The sequence below is a fragment of the Lissotriton helveticus genome, chromosome 5_1, assembly GCF_964261635.1.
Source record: "Lissotriton helveticus chromosome 5_1, aLisHel1.1, whole genome shotgun sequence".
Lineage (NCBI taxonomy): Eukaryota > Metazoa > Chordata > Amphibia > Caudata > Salamandridae > Lissotriton > Lissotriton helveticus.
This window is the reverse complement of record NC_136065.1, coordinates 1,754,829,140-1,754,841,471: the sequence shown is the minus strand read 5'-3', so window position 1 is coordinate 1,754,841,471 and position 12,332 is coordinate 1,754,829,140.

Sequence of the window (12,332 nt, the reverse complement as noted above, 5' to 3'; positions counted from 1 at the left end):
TAGGGACATACTTACAAGAAAGTGGCTCCATCTCATTCGAAACACGGGGATGCGCATTATTTACAATGATACGAATCAACCTGCATGTCTCCCTGTGCTGCCCCTAAATTTAGCTACCTAGCCCAAATGCAGGCATCCTTGCACCAAAGGGAATGTGTGCCTGCATTAATGGAATGATTGTTTAACACCTTGCGTGCGGCGCCGATTTCCCCCCGGTGCTGTACATTCCATTTCTGGGTGTGGTCGTGACGAAACCATTCCGTCATCCGCACAGCTCAACCGTGAGGCATGACGGAATGGTTCCGTCACGAGCATCAAAGGGGTTAAGTGCAGGATGGTGTCCCTGCACATAAAAAATCCAGAATGCCTATTTGCAACTCCTATGTGTGCTGCATTGTGCAGCACATATAGAAGTTGCATATCGTCATTTTTTTAATGATTGTTTATGTGCAGGAAGGGACGCCTTCCTGCATATAAATGATCATTCATGACAATGCGCATTTCTTCTAGTTTCTCCATGTTAAGACCAGGTTTTCCCTGGTCTTAATTTTGGGGCTGCCTCCTATTTACGCCACCCTTGTAAATAGGGGGCAGCGTAACCCATTGCAGCCCCTTTCACGCTAAGTCTAGCGGGAAAGAGGGCCTTATTTACAAGGTGGAGTTAAGCCACATTCAGTGGCTTAACTACGCCTTGTAAATAAGGCAAGGCCCCTATTGCCACAGAATTGTCACAAAAAGTGACATTCCTGTGGTGATAGGGGCTTGTAAAAATGCCTCATAGTTCCTTCGGAACATAGGCAGCTCTCCCTTACAGATGGTGAACTTCTTTTACTATCACTACAGGTGTCTCTAAAGAGGCTAGTAAGGAGTTGAGTCAAAATCTGACACACAGTTCCCCTCACTACATCTACTCTCATATTACGTCAAGAACGCACATTTTATTTGCATGTGTACCCTCTCAACACAGAGCAATGTGCAAAACAATTCTTTAGAAAGGTGTAGCCATTATATATCCGTACACAGATTATGAACTGATTTAATTCCATAAAATTAACTGCATAGCATATCGATCAACCTTCTACCTATGGGAAACAGAGTGCATCCATTCGATGGTATGTGACAATCAATTAGGAAACTTAATACTCATACAGTTACATGCATACGTTAATTATCCTATTGAAGAATCAATGTATATTTGCACATTGCAGTATATGTACATACGATATAGAATTCTATATTCTATCTGTACATGAAATATAGAATTCTTCCTCAGACCTTTGATGAACAGTAGTCATTAGAGATTATGGCAACGGTTGGTCGACGTTGGCACGCATGGCTAAAGCCATGCGTGCCTCTACAACACTGCCAAAACAATGAATGTGTCTTAACAACACATTCCTTTATCATGCATGCCTTTATCACGCAATTTCATAGTAAAGGCATCACTGGTTTAGAGATGTGTTTGGTAAAGGTCAAACCCCAGGCACCACTGCCCTGTGCCCTAAAAGCAACCCTGAGCACTAAATACAACCAGACCCCGTCTGAGCCCTAAAAAACAAATTCTACCCCTGAGCCTTAAACACAACCCGACCCCCCAGCCCTAAAACCAACACCGACCACCCCGAGCCCTAAAAAAAACACGAGCCCTAAAAAAACAACTCCACTGAGCCATAAAACTTACCCCCACCCCTAAAAACTATCCCCCAGTCCCCCAAAACCAAAAACCCAAAACAAACCTCACGAGACCGCGTTCATGTCTCCCAATTCTTCCGCTTCACGCCCATCTGCACATGGCTCAGCCTGTGTTGTAAAGGCTGGTTTCCCATAGCAATAGCAGTAGATGAAAACATCTTGCCCCCTCGATATAATAAGTCAAAAAATATATCTGTATCACTTCATTTAAAAAAAATATATATTTTTTGCATTTTATTTTTTCCACTAAATACATTACTGGCAACAATATACATCAGCACGTACGATAATAACATTTTTTTTGTGCGACATTGCGTATATAATCTAAAACATTTCCTGTGCATACTTGTAACGTCATTCGCATCACCAGTGTAAGAGTGTTCATACATTTATATAGCGCCTTGGGCTCCTACAGCCCGCACTCTCTGTTATCTCTAGTCAGGGGTCAGGATAGATCTGTTAAGTACGCCTTTCCACGTCAATTGTTGATAATGCAGTAAGGCATCCATATACTCAGAAGTGTTCAGTTTATATGTGACGTACTTGTTAGTTCACAGTATGGAGCACTTCCTGAGTAAACAAGGTCAATTTACATGTGAATGCCACATTTTCTCATTAGATATCTGTCTTTATAGCAAACAACCACTTCTAGTAAAAAAATAATAATAAAGCAGAACAAGGAGACATCAATGAGCTAAAGGAATATATAACTAGTGTGCGATGTGCCATCTGGGCATGGTGACAGCTAGACCTTTGTGCAAGGAGTGAATACGGGCCACTACTCTTGTGTACTATGTGGCGTAGATAAATGTTAGGATGTCATGTGTCAGAAGCCATGTCTGTGGGACGTCTTGTGAGGAATGCGAGGTCTGCACCAAGCGCAGCAGTCGTGGTCAGGGTGCCACTCAAATACAGCGCATCCCCTGCCTTTATGCAGCCTGCAGGACGTTTGGTCATGCCTACCGTGCAGGAGGCACCCGTAAAGTGGCAGTGGTGCGTACTAGGGTTTGAGCATGCCTTCCCAGGACTGTGCAATTGGATATTTCCGCAGCCCTGCCGTTTCTTCCCTAAGTAGAGTGGAGCCCTCTGCCTGTGCCCAGACTTCTAGGGACCTCACCCAGTGTACTACTTCCGGTGGATCCTTGTGTTTCCATCGCTTAGTTATAAGCTGCTGTTATTAGGCCCAGGTCGCGAAATCTGGAACTTACGTTATTGGCCTTGGTTCTTTTAGAAAACCCCTGAATACTGACTTCCCACGAGCTAGGCACCTCAGTATTAGTGCATTCGACCAGTATGCCCGTGATCGCACGCAAGTAGGGTAAAAGCAGGGGTCAGGACCATAGCATATGTAATAGATCAGCGCCTAGGGCGCGGAATCTGGGCATTCAGAGGTAGTGAAGTTAAAATATTTATTCATTTTATCTGGCGATAGGTATGCTCTGTGTAGTATGTAAGTATGTATGAGTTTGAATCGCGAATTGCGTGGTATGTGTGTGGCACTAGCTAAAAGGCTTTCCCACTCCTTATCTGTCCAGGGACGGCCTCTGTCTGTAGCCTAGTGCACGCGAAGTCTCTGCAGTGGCTTTAGTACATGGACGAGCAGGGCTTGAGCTAGCCAGTGTATCACATGGGAGCGCTCCCCCATTACATGTAGCTACTGCAATAACTGATGTGCCGGTGCCTCATCAGTTATGTCTCCCCAGGATAACGCAAGTGTTCGTATGATGGCTGCGTGCAGAAGGAATTGGCCCAACCATAGCCCATTATCTGATGCGAAAGTCGCAAAAGGTAACAAAGTGCCATCTACGTATAAATCTCCTAACTTGTCCACTCCCGCTGCAGTCCAGGTCATCATTGTCGTGTCTGTGATAGGATCTGTACCGCTGGGCATCCCAACGAGAGGCAACGCCGGAGCTTAGGGGATCCTGTCTTTCGTGAGGTGGAGGCTTCTCTTGTAACATTTATGCGCTAACTCCACATATAGTCTGCGTCCAGACCGTTGTCTCGGTCGCCGTGTCCGTCACATTTTTGCCACACAGCCATTTTGCGACCCATTGTAACTGCGCAGCTAGATAGTATATTTCCAGATGGGGAACTGCTAATCCCCCATCTTCCGGGGGTGCATATAACTTCTCTATTGGTATCCTGGGTCGCCCTGCATTCCAAACTAGGCCTCTGATTAACCCTTCAGCCTCACTGGGACATACACCGGAAGATTTGGAAACTAATATAAAAGCCTGGGTAGTACTGTACTATACTAAGGTGATGCGGCCCATCAAGTTGAATGGCAGCGTCTTCTAAAATTTTATCTGTGATCTTATGGACGAGATAGCTCGAACCAGATTGCCCTCTAGTATGTCCACTGGGGACCTGTAGATGTATATACCGAGGTATCTGAACAAGGTCGGATACCAGTCAAGCGCAATACCATTGAACAAGATATCTGCAACAGCCACATCCCCGCAGAAGAATAGGCACCCGACTTAGCCCAGTTTACCTTGAGGCCCCACACCGCCTCAAAGCTACAGAACAGCGCTGGTATTGTCAGCGGTGTCCCATGCAGGTCTCTTACGTACAATAATAAATCATCCGCATATGGGGACACTGCATGAAGTCCATCCCTCAGGGGGATGCCCCAGTCCAAGCCACCCTCTCGGAGGAGTGCCACCAGAGGCTTCATGGCTAAAGAAAAGAGCAACGAGGACAGAGGGCATCCCTGTCTGGTTTCTCTCCGTACCCTAATTGTGTCAGACAAAAGCTTGCCCGTGTGAGCGCACACTGTGGGGCGTTGATACAGCAGTTGCACCAGCTGCAAGTATCCATCCCCCAGTTCATATTTATACAAAACAGCTGCAAGATAAGGCCACTCCAACGATTCAAAGGCATTCTCCAGGTCCAGTACCAGACAGCCAGAGCGGGGCCAGCCCAGTTCTCTACTGCATATTTCTGAATTCTAAATAACCTGCAAATGTTTAGATGCTCCTGGTGGGAACAAAGCCATTTTGATCAGCATGCACTAGAGTCGGCACAAATGGGGAGATACATTTGGCCAATGTGGAGGCAAGGATTTTATAATCTGTATTCAACAGAGCCAGCGAATCAGGATTTCTGCCCGACTTCAAAAGGGAAACTAATGTAGCCTCATTCTTTGTTGGCGTGAGTGCTGAATATTCTAGGGCCACCTCATATACCCGCAGCAGTTCCGGCACCAGTATATCCGAATATGCCTTATAAAATTCAGATGGCAGTCCGTCAGGGCCCGGCGCTTTACCATTCGAAAGAGAATAAATACTGTCCCTCAGCTCCTCCGAGAGCCGGGGAGCACCCAATTCCTCTTGTTGGTGCTCTGTCAGTTGTGGCAATATTGGGGTAGAAAGAAAGTCTTGCACATCAGCTTCCGTAGCTGTCAAGTAAGACCTGTACATCGTAGAATAGTGCTCCACAAAAGAGCGGTGTATATCGCTTTGGGTAAATACCATAGATCCTTGAGTATTTTGTATTGCCATCACGGGTACTCTTGCTATGTCCTGTTGTATCAGCCACAACAGTAGCCTACCAGGTTTGTTACCCACACTGATGGGTGGGTGCAGAGTGCGCTGCATAGTTAAGATTGCGGAGATGGTCAAGCAATCTAGCGTGCTCTTCTCTAACACGTTCTAAAGGTCCAGTGTCCAGGGCCGGACTGACAATGCCGGGCACCGGGCAATCCCGCGGTCGGCTCCCAGGTGTGGGGGCCGGTTTTTGGGCCGGGGGCATGTTTTGTTGCTGGGTGGGGCGGGGGGCCGATTTTTTTAACTGCACTCAGTACAGTAGTCATTCACTAGTCACTTACTCACTACTGAGTTGTACGGCTGCATCTGCTCATTTTCACTGTCTCCTCACACCGTGGGGATAATAAATCTCCGTGCTGGATAAATACAGCAGCAGTCTCAGGGCCATTTTAGGAGGTGGGTCGGGTCACGCAGATGTCTGCATCACTGAGTCTGCTACAGTTTGTTATGTTCACCCACCTTAGGGTGGTGGGGGTGGGCGGGCCTGGCTGTTGTTTGTGGTGACACATGCGCATTAAAAGTGCGCGTGATATTGCGCCGCTCCAGGGTTCATAGTTAGTCCCCTCCCCTTCTAGAGCTGATCGCCCTGCCCTGCCCTGCCCTGCTCCGGCCGATTGGGGAAAACTTAAGGAAACAGCCAGGCTGCCACCGGGCCCCATGGCTCTCCACAGGGTTCAGTATTCACGCCAGTCTCCAGAGTCCTCCTCACCCGGACCCCGTTGCTCAACTAGTGACCCAAATACAGCTGGCTCACTCAGCCGAGTCCGAAAGGGCTGGACTGGTCGGAGGATCAGCTCAAGTAAGTAGGTGGTGTGCTGGGCCTACGCACCGGTGCAATTTTGAATTGAGAAATCATGCAACATTACACCTGTGTAATGAAATTCACACACATGCATAGTTATTTACTGAGAGCTGCTGGATACAGATAGGACTCTAAAGCAGTACTTTATTCCTAGGGCATATTACAGCAAATACCCTTGACTAGCGGATATAGCTGATTGGATATGTTAGACCTGATTACGTTTTGGATGCAAACACGCATTTCGCTAACAATTGCATTACAGTGAGTGCGTAAATCACATTTAATTGCCCCTAACATTTGAAACGTGTAAACCTTGTGAACGCCATGAAAGTAAATATCTCACATGCACTGATGCATGTTTTTTAATGGGGAATATCAGGCATCATGTGTTTCTGCTCACTCCTGTGTTATTGGAGGCACATTGCACACTTTAAAATGTGGGAGCCACTTGTGCCTGCACACTTTGAACTTTCTTACCATTGTTACTGTGAATGGGCCCTTTCTGGTGAATGTACTAGCTTCGTTAAGCTGGAAGAAACCTGAAGGTCAAGGGTTAATATTGTACTGCAGCAACGCGCTCCTTTAATTTTTCTAGAGTGAAGAAAACTGCACACTACGTACACATTTGCTGATGATAACTCTAATGTGATATAGAAAATACCATAATGAAACATCCTCTTGGGCTACATCAATATAAAAACTGGGACCCAGACCCCATTATTGAAGTGACTGCTTTAGCAGAGCTAAACTGTTGTCAGCTTGCACTTACCTGAATTCTGGATCAAACAGAAGTTATTAACTTTTCTGTGTTCATAGCCACACATATACAGTAGGAAGCAGCAGACATGCGGAAAGAGGCATGCTTTCGCGGGGAAGGGCTTGTAGCCCTAGTCTGATTTTGTGCGGACACCGATTAGACCAGATGAGCACATTCCTGTCACATCATTAAAAAGGCCTGAGGCAGAAGCAGGGATTATTTTGATTCCTGTGGCATGCTGCCAAGAAAGGAGACAGCACTGGTACATGAGTAATCAAGAACATGAGACTGCTTTCCTCTCCCTTAGGTGAGTCGGGAGCAGCGTGAGGTTAGTGCATGACATTGGGAGGGGACAATAGGGAGGTGGGTGGAGAGTTCAAGGTTGCTTGGGTACCAGAGGGGCACTGACAAGAAGGGGATGCCCCTCAGCCTCCAAGGATAAAACGAGACTGGGCAAACAAAGATAATCGGTGGAGAGGGGAGAAAAGGGCGAGGGGGTGGGGATGGGTCTACCACATAGGAATTGACAGGACAATTGGGGGGCAGAGGTCACTACACCACTGAGGCAATATTTGCAAGTTGGAAGCGGTAAAGAGAGTGCTCGGGGAGGGTCCCAAGGCCACCGGATGAAGAGACTTGAGAAAGTGTCTCTGGTGAGTTGGGGCCATAGGGGAAGTGTCAGCGGGCATTGCATGAGAAAAAGGGGGCAGTGCTGCTGGTGTGTAAAGAGGTGTACTGCACTCAAGGCTAGAATAATGGAGTCTAGAAGAATGAGGGATGTGAGGGTACAAGTGAAGCTGGCAAAGTGGCTAAGTGAAGGGTGTGGAGCAGTTGATGTTACTACACATGGCTACGTTAGCAGAAATGAAGGATGATCAGAAGGTCATGGCACCTATGAGGGCTAATCACATGAAGGTATAAAGGTGGATGGAGAGATTAGATGGATGAAAAGCAAGAGTAGGAGTGGCAGGGGCTAAAGGAAGAGGACTTGGCCCGTGTCAGAAGGAAGGATGTGGGGGAAGGAAGAAACAGGAGTGGGGACGGCATTAGAAATTTTAGAGGGGGAGAAGGCAGTGACAATATGACTGATTTTAGAGCAAGAGGAGGATGGGGTGCGTAGGTACATGAAAGAAGGCAGAGGCAAGGCACGATAAAGGCAGAACAGTCAGTGGGGGAATGGAGATATACGTGGCAGAATCCATCAGTGGAGCATTTGGGAGGAGAGGAAGTCTTGTCGTGTGTACAGGCCAGGGTGATGAAGTCATGAAAAAGACAGAAAGAGCTAAGGCAGACTGTGAGGGGTGAAGGGTGGAATGAAATGGAGACACTGAACATGTCAGAGAGTAGCTCTGAGGAAGAGGGGATATGGGGATTTTGTGGAGTGAGTGAGGGAGTAGGTGTGGAAGGAAAGCAGTAGATGGCACATGTAGCAGTAAGTTAAAAGGAGGCGGAGGACTGCAGACAGAGGTAGTAGTGGAATCAGAGCTGGAGCACGAAGGGGCCTCAAAGAAAACGAGGAAGAGAAAAAGGAGGAGACAGTGAAAAAGGAGGTAGGATTAGACCGAGCCGGGGAAAGGGAGGGCAAGAGGAGTAGTATCAGGGTGGAGGGCCTGGAAAGGATCCTGGACGTGTTGGAAGGAGTGTGAGAAAGCCATAAAAAGGCTAGATGTGAAACAACGGGAAGTGTGATGGTGGTAGGAGCAAAGCTACTGAAGCCATGCCAGTTATGAAATTGGGCAGTTTAGGTAATTGACGGTAACTGCTGCACATGTTTCAAAGGTGTTATTGTGCAGGGCTTGGACAGGAGGTGGTGTGTGGAATTGGGGTGGGTCAGTGGGAAGTGGTATTGTGCAGGGCTGGGACAGTAGGTGGTGTGTGGAATTGGGGTGGGTCAGCGGGAAGTGGTATTGTGCAGGGCTGGGACAGTAGGTGGTGTGTGGAATTGGAGTGGGTCAGCAGGAGGTGGTATTGTGCAGGGCTGGGACAGTAGGTGGTGTGTGGAAATGGGGTGGGTCAGCGGGAAGTGGTATTGTGCAGGGCTGGGACAGTAGGTGGTGTGTGGAATTGGAGTGGGTCAGCGGGAGGTGGTATTGTGCAGGGCGGGGACAGTAGGTGGTGTGTGGAATTGGTGTGGGTCAGCGGGAGGTGGTATTTTGCAGGGCTGGGTCTGTAGGTGGTGTGTGGAATTGGAGTCGGTCAGCGGGAGTTGGCATTGTGCTGGCTGGATCAGTAGGTAGTGTGTGGAATTGGAGTGGGTCATTGGGAGGTTGATTTGTGCAGGGCTTGGACAGTAGGTGGTGTGTGAAATTGGAGTGGGTCAGTGGGAGGTTGTATTGTGTAGGGCTGGGGCAATAGGTGGTGTGTGGAATTGGAGTGGGTCAGTGTGGGAGGTTGTATTGTGCAGGGCTGGGACTGTAGGTGGTGTTGTAGAATCATATGTTTTCTCTGCACTCCAAAGATGGCTGTATTTTTCTAACCACTTTGTGGCAGCTGCTGGCTGGGGCCGCTGCTTGTGGTACATCAAGGACTCAGACATTCTATTTTTAGCAGACTTTTTTGCCGAAACACTTAGGTGGGCTGCGAACAATGATGAAGGATTCACTTTACTGTAACAAAAGACCGGATTAGTGATGTGTGTTAACATCCCCTTACCCCACAGGAATTGTCTATGACATTAGCACGTGTAAAATGTTTTTTAGATACATATTGTTCATACTGACTGCTGAGACAAGGTTAGATAAGTCCCTGTTGGGCTCAGATTCCTCCAAATTAAAATCCGGTTTCACCTGCTTTATTTTACATCAAAAAAAGCAATTGTTGTTGGCTCTTAGGTCTCAGTGCACTTTACCACCACTAACCAGTGCTAAAGTGCTTGCGCTCTTTCCTTTCAAACATGGTAAAATTGGCTTACACCGAATTGGCAATTTTAATTTACTTGTAAGTCCCTAGAAATGTGGTTCTATATGTACCCAGGGACTGTACATCAAATGCTGCTAGTGGGCCTGCAACACTTATTGTGCCACCCCCTTAAGTAGGCTATTTAAAGATGTGTCATGTCAAGGCTAGGGCCTTTGTGTTAATTTTTCATGCTTTCTGGCCAGGGTGCCATTTGAGACATTTCCATGCCTTCTGTCAGCCTGGGTGCTTATGTGTGACGTTTCCATGTTTTCTGGCCTGGGTGCTTAATTATGTGTGCTCTTTCCATAGTTTATGGCCTCAGTGACCTGGAGGTTCATGTGTGACAATGCCATGCTTACTGGCCTGGGTGCTTATGTGTGATGTTTGCATGCTTACTGGCCTGGTGGTGTGACCAGGCCTGGGTCAGTGCCTTGGTGCTTATGTGCGACATTTCCACAGTATTCTGGCCTCAGTCGGTGGCCTGTGTGCTCATATGTGACAACATGAGTGACAATTTACTATGCTTTAAAAGTAAAAAATCTAACATGTAATGAAAAATGGTTAGTTTTGGCCTTTCTGTCTCTCAAATTTTCTTGGGGGGGACAATTCAACCCCCCAAAATCCCCCTAGTAGTGCTTGCTCACTGCGCTTCCTCGCTACAAACCATGTGGGGGGCTGGTCTCACTTTTACATTGTTCTCTCTGATTCACTACTTGTGTCTATTTTTGGTGCTCTCTGAAAGAATGTCTATGGGTACATATGACTTGGTGGGTAACCTGGTGCCCTTTAAGGTAATCATCTACTATTTACTGTGCTTTGAAAGTTGATACAACTAAATATGTAATGAAAAATGTGCTGCAAAATTCACCATTTTGGTCTGTCGTTTTCCAAAATATTCCAAACCCCCTAGTAACTGGCGGGCTCGCTCGCTACGCTCGCTCGCTATGCACCAGATGGGGGCTGGTCTGGAGAAATTTGCCAGGGCTGCTTTCAGTTCCCAGTCCGGCCCTGCCAGTGTCCCCCCATCTCATCTCTCTCTCTTTGGAGCATGTCAGTTTTGAGGCTTGTGAGGTCTGCCTCCAATTGTCTCTGCATGCCTGCCTGTGCACCAAGACAGTCGCCCCTAATCACCACCTTGAATGCATCCCATTCTACCTGAGGTGTTGTAGCTGTGCCTGTATTATACCCTAAAAATATTGGGAGATATTGGCAGCCAGTAGTGGATGAAAGGGTGAATCTTGCAATAAATGAGGGTGGAGTCGCCAAGTCGGAATTGGAGGCCGAGGGTGTTCCCAGAGCATCTCCAATACATGTGGATTATGGTCAGAGTGTGTCCTGCCTAGATAGTAAGCCCACGATACATGGGGGAGAAGCACCTCCCATAGCATATAACGAACCAACCGCTCATGCAAGTTATGAGCCACTGAGTAATTGGAATACACCTTGTCACGAGGATAACGGTGCCTCCAGGCATCTCTCAAGTGCCATTGTGTTGGCCAGTTAGTCAAGGGTTTCATGGCGTGGTGTGTACTGGTGCCCGGAAGAGGCGGGAAGGATCTGTCTAGTGAGACATCAAGTACGCTGTTATAGTCGCCTCCCAATAACTTGGGAACGTCATGCCACAGTGCAAGTATAGGCGATACCCTGTCAAGTAAAGCATCTTGCTCTGTGTTAGGAGCTTACAGCGATGCAAGTACTACATACCGGCCGTCTAGCGTGCCCCTACCTATTTCACACCTCCCTTCTGCATCTACCTGTGATTGTGTAATTGTGAGCGGAACACCTGGCCTCACCCACATAAGTGCACCTCTCGCAAAAGCTGAGTACTCTGTAGCTTACAGTTGGCTGCGCCAGCGGCAGTGCAAGCATTGTACTTCCGTTTTGGCCAGGTGGGTCTCCTGCAGTAGAGCTATTTGTATGTGATGTCGTTTGAGGTATGAGTATATCTGGTATCTACGTGACGGCATGTGCATGCCCCTCACATTCCAGGTGCCAATTTTATAATGAAGACATACGTCCAACAACCCTTCAAGTGAATTTGTGTCCATAGCGGCCATTCAGGTGTGTCTGACAAACGAGGCCTAATGTCACTCATCTTGCCCTGCACGATGACTTGTGACACATTCCAGTGCACGAGCCCACACACAATGGATAATATCTCAGAACAAAACCAAAACAAAAACATAATCATATGCAATACCAAAAGGGCGAAAATGCAACTAGCAATCGTCCAAACTCCAATATGGAGACAACAGTCAAAACAATCCAGAGGGGTACACTCTGAACTGCTGTCCGTTAGCTGACAATCTGTGTATCTAGCAGCTCGGAGACTCCCCAGTATCAGGCAAAATACAGTATAAGTGAGGCTGACTACGTATAGCAACTTAAATGTAACCCTGGGCGAAGGACTTAGCTACGTCCACAAAGTGGGCGTAGTGTTGCCTTCTTCGCCCTTTGCAAAGTAGGCAAAGCAGGCAACACTATGCCCACTCCTTGGGCGTAGCAAAGTTGCCCTCCACCCGCCTCCCTCCCGCCCTCCCGAACATACCTACTTTTGGTAAATGGGCACATAAAAATAAATAAACGGCACTTACCTTGTCCACGGCGTCCCAGGGCTCCCTCTGCTCGTTCA